The sequence below is a fragment of the Brassica napus genome, unplaced genomic scaffold, assembly GCF_020379485.1.
Source record: "Brassica napus cultivar Da-Ae unplaced genomic scaffold, Da-Ae ScsIHWf_3088;HRSCAF=3902, whole genome shotgun sequence".
NCBI classification, from domain to species: domain Eukaryota; kingdom Viridiplantae; phylum Streptophyta; class Magnoliopsida; order Brassicales; family Brassicaceae; genus Brassica; species Brassica napus.
The window spans coordinates 184439-189566 of NW_026016323.1; the positions used below are offsets into that span (position 1 = coordinate 184439).

Here is a 5128-nt window from a genome sequence, read left to right on the forward strand (position 1 = left end):
GTACTTCATAATTTATATTATTTATGGATAATATTTTGATTTTTTTATATTTTCTTTTAATATGTCTACATAAATGTTTGTTTATTATTTATGGAAAAATAATATTATTCACCTAAAATAAAGAATTACGACACATATACAATATAATTCTAATTAATGATAATATAAAATCTGTTACTTCTAAAACTATGCACTATTTATTCCATTTTTTTAATGAAAGTATCTTCTTAAACACACAAAATATTTTGTGACGTTGCAATTATACATACACACAATATCTGCCTCTTCATACTGACGTTACTGTGTTCCCTCTCGTCCATCTCAAATATTGACTACCAGCTTTTTTCCATGACTGATGAATTCTCCCAAGGACGGTGATATTATGTTGTAAAATCTGTTACTTCTAAAAATTATATAATATTTATTTCATATTTTAAATTTTCTTATGTCCGCACAGGGTGCATGCGGGCCGGTCACCTAGTTTTAATTATTCATGTAGTTACTTTCTAAATTTTTATTTCATTTAAATAAAACTGTAGCTATTCCACTAACTTATCATGATTTTTTATTAAGAAAATAATATACGATTCCACCACTAGTTAGCTGTGTAGTTATGTGGTTTTAGGATATATGTGCATGCAACCCCTCCACTACTTCTCGATTCGATACACCATTTCCCCCACCGGGCACTAAAAATTCATTCGCCTCTTCGTAGATATGTACACGTAGAACTGAATAACAATATTATAATAATTTGGTGGAGTGTATAACTATGAATATACTTATTAGCTTTTGTGTATCTATCCTATACTAAAAGTAGAATAAGCTCAATGCTTAAGGCATCCACGTCAGACTATAAAATTAGCCAATAGGAAACTTTCAAATGTCCACTTCAGCAATAAGTGGGTCTCACTAAAAAATACGTAATAACGTTTTGTTTCGATCTAAACCCAAAGGCCTTGATAAAAAAAAAACCCAAACGCCAAAATCAAAAAGTCGGAGACTTCGATTGTGTAACGTAGTCCACCACCATCAAAACTATTAAAAGCTTCAACTCATCCATACTCTTCATCTCTCTCCCGAATCCAAATCTCCTCTGGTAGCTTCCATGGATGAGAAACAGTCAGATTTCCAGATCCAAAGCTTTGAATAAATCTAGCACCAAAGCTCCAGCAATATCAACAAGCGCATCCATGTCTAAGAATCCAGCAAAATCACCACTAAAGCTCCAACTGTTTCGACCACCAGTTCCATGGATGAGAAAAAAGGGGTTGATTGGCTCCATCTACAGCTTCGAATCCTGCAAAAAGAAAGATCCTCATAGGGCTTGATCTGTTATTTAGGGCAAAGAGGTATGACTTGATATTCTAAATCCCTGAATTTCATAGCTTTTTTTTTTATCATCTAACCTGTACTACATCTCAACATGAATCTGTGCTACAAGGTCCCTAAAGAAAAGCCGTGTGGATTGTGTCGATTTCTTCATCAGAAGTTTCTATGGATCCGTAAAAACCCATTTGATACAGCCTGGTGATGTCTGTTTTAGAGGTAAGAATGCAATACATGCCAATGATGAAACTACATTTTTTTTTATCTTAAGTTGATCGATATCTTTCTTCTGTATATATAGAGAGTTTGCTTCCAGTCCTTCTTGCTACGAACAACTAGAAGATTGTTGCTATATAAATTTTTAAAAGTTATTAACATACATAAAATAAAGCCACTTTGTTTCACCAGAAAGACGGCCAACAGGTAACTCAAATTGCTCTTATTATTATTTTTTGATATCTTTAGCATCTGGTCACTTAATTTGTGGCTTATGAGTTGGCTTTGAACTTATATGTACAAGTTAATCAACGAGGTTAGTGATGGACTTTTGATAATGTTTGGCGAGCTATACTTTGTCTTTAAGTACGTGTTATACTTCTTCTTGCTTGCATTTTGATATTTCCTGACACTAATTTACGAAACTAAATTACTGTATGTCATTCTTATGTGATCAGGAATGGAAATTTTACCAGCTTATGAAGGGTTGGCAAAAATAATTTCTGCTGAAGATGATATCAGAACATGGTGCTTTCAAGCCTTTCAAAGCAATTCTTACATGTGTTAGATACACATCAACCGCGATCTTAAGCCAGGTGATTGATAGCCTTGAGGTCACCCTAACAATCATCAGCATGGTCACTTGATACAAAACTTCAGACATCCATTATCAAGATTGACAGTTTTGATTTTAACCACTAGGTCTCTCTAACAATCGTGGTTAGATTTTTTGTCAACAATATATGTTTGTGCTGTGTGATTGTTGCAAAAATAATCTGTTTCTCTAAACCCATTATTAACATTGCTGATTTTGGACTGGCAGAGGAGGTTAATTCAAGTCCATGTTTAAATAGTATGTTGTTATATGCTGGTAAAGATTCAATTCCATTTTTGTGTTGCATTGCTTCTTTCAAAATATCCAAATATGTGTATATTTGTACTTCAGTGACCCATATGTCGATTAGTGGCCACACCATTGCTGCCTTACTGACTCTTAAAGCTTTGTTCTGATAGGTAGAGGGCAGCTGAAGTACTTCTACAGTCCTATCTGTACACATTAAAAGTTGGTTAGTATCAGAACTGTGGTACTCCATCAGGTACATCTTTATTACGATGAGGAGAAGATCGGGAGTGGTGGTGGTGATGACATGGCAATGGAGGTTGGAAAAGGTGAGGTTGAGGTGGCGAAGGAGGTGCCGGGATGTGTGGCTAGGGCGGAGGTTGATCCTCGCTTGATCAGTCCTCCTTGAGTTGCTAGGACAAGGGAGAAAGTGTTGGGGCGAATTTGAGAAGGGAGTGAAACTTTGGGGGTTTGATTTTTAATTTGAGTTTGTGACATTTTAACATTGTACCCCAAAATAAACAGAAAAATATCTCTAAGAGATCGCAGAAGAAGAAAACAAAATCATGATCGACCTCGGAGAAGAAGAAGAGAATAATCAATGGCGGCTGCTTCCAATGGGAGTAAGTATTTGGACATCGACGTCGAGACGGGAAGAAAATCGTTCGCGCGGCCGTTGAATGCTGAGACAGTGGAGCAGGATGAAGAAGATCTGAGATGGGCTGCGATGGGACGGTTACCGTCGCAGAGACAAGGGAGCCATTTAGCGACTCTGCGTCGGTCGCAAACTTCTGGTTAAGCAGACGGGAACGTCGTGCAGACGATTGACGTAAGGAAGCTTGATCGTTCGGATCGTGAGATGGTTGTTCGTCAAGCTCTTGCCACTAGCGATCAGGATAATTACAAGCTTCTCTCCGCTATCAAGAAACGACTCGATAGGTATCTTTTTGATTCTCTGTTTCTATGTTTAGGTTTTCTTTTTTTCTCTGCATCTTTTCTATGTTCATCTTTTCTCATGAGTATATTTTCCACACGTAACCATTTTACGTGATTGCTTTTTTATTTTGTATCGATTTTGTGTTGCAGCGTGTTTTGAGCAGTTTGAGAATGATGAAGACTAGAAAACACAAGCTAACCATATGAGTCATATAGCTGACTCACACAAGAATGGAAGTTGGAACCATGAAAAATGATGGGTTTGAGGACTGTTTTGCTTTCACTCTAATATTTTTGCCTTTCATCAAACATACTTTTATATGTTCTAGGTGTTCTACCTTATCCTGTACAAAGTTGTTTTGACTTTATTTGTTCCAGGTTCACTCATTAAAATGGATTTAGTCTTCCTTCACATCTTGGGTAATTTTTGTACTAACATATAATTGCTTATGTTTCCTTTTTAGTTTTCCATCCATTTGTGTTGTTTGGTTGACTGAAAGCTGTTAACAAATTTGATAGGAATGTGTTGAGATATATTATCTTATGCATATTTCCTATGCATAAGCTATTTTCATTAGATAGCTACAATGATACAGTTCTTTGATGTTGAGATGTACCCATTTGATGTTGCTTGCTTTTTCTTTAGCCAATTTGAACACTGATGTGAAATAGCTGATGTTTTTGCTATTATCCTGTCTGTAATCAGAATCACGTGTTGTTGTTGTTGTTGCAGTTGTTATACTGCTGGATCTGCTCCAAGTGCTCCCGTCGCTGAGAATCAACCCTCTCCTCGAAGACATTATGGCTGATGAAATGCCAGCAGTCCCAAGATGACTTTTTTATCTCCCGGTGGCTTTATATAAATGATTGCAAACAAGTTAAAAATTTAATTTATAAGCTGTAATAGTTAATTGGAAATAGGTTTGTTACTTCATTGTCACTGGATAAATTTGATAGGCAAAAAGAAGTGTCCACCTCCACAGCCCCACTAACTAAAATGTAAATTCGTATAAATGAAAAAACAACCATGGAAAATATGTATTCATGGTAAAGTTAATTATTTTCTACCTCTGAGGCGCATTTTCTTTTCGTTTTGTATTTCTTTCCAAAAAAAAAAATTATATGATTTACACCTAGCTTGCGTATATTCAAGGTTTGCTATTTGATCATTGGGTGCAACATAACTCCTCCAAAAATATGTGTTGGAATTTTGACAAACATTAAATGGATTCATGAGCAATAGCAGAATAAACACATACTTCTAATAAAAAAAATAAAGGTTCATCTTCTTAAAGAAAAACGTATGATGATGAGCTTTGACACGTAGTCTGTGCATTACTATTATAAATAGTGTGGATTGTGTTTTTGTATTTTTAACTGATATTTGAAATACATCATTAATTTAGTTAATCAGAGAACCGAGTTTTACAGAGCCATAAACATTTTAAAATTAATTTCAATATTATTTTTTGACAATTTTGAAAGTCATACAACTTATATATATTATATCTTTAAAATTTAGAAATAAATTCTTCCACACATATGCTTAAACAAAGGTCCTCTCTTTACAAATCATTTGGTACAACAAATTTATCAATACAAACTTACTTTCCAATACATTTAACATATTATACAATATATGAAACCAAAGTATTAAAATTATTTATACGTCTATAATTAATATGATTCTATATGGATTAAAAATATTATATATATACATTTTTTACGTTTAGTGGTTGAAGAAGTGTTTATAATACTTATGTTTTAGATATATAATCTAATTTTCAAACATAGAGAACATAGCCA

General features: G+C 34.4%; 1 long non-coding RNA gene across 8 annotated transcripts; it reads left to right on the top strand.

The window, feature by feature from the left end:
• Positions 1-1021: 1021 nt before the first annotated feature.
• On the top strand, positions 1022-4302 carry LOC125603098. Of its 8 annotated transcripts, none has more exons than XR_007335233.1 (9): positions 1022-1352; positions 1445-1548; positions 1631-1752; positions 1850-1911; positions 2004-2265; positions 2369-2416; positions 2560-3325; positions 3473-3742; positions 4056-4302. It is a non-coding gene; the product is annotated as an uncharacterized LOC125603098 (long non-coding RNA). The 8 variants fall into 8 exon arrangements; XR_007335234.1 differs by having other exon boundaries at positions 1023-1352; positions 2004-2247; XR_007335231.1 differs by having other exon boundaries at positions 1024-1352; positions 2004-2141.
• Positions 4303-5128: the final 826 nt, after the last annotated feature.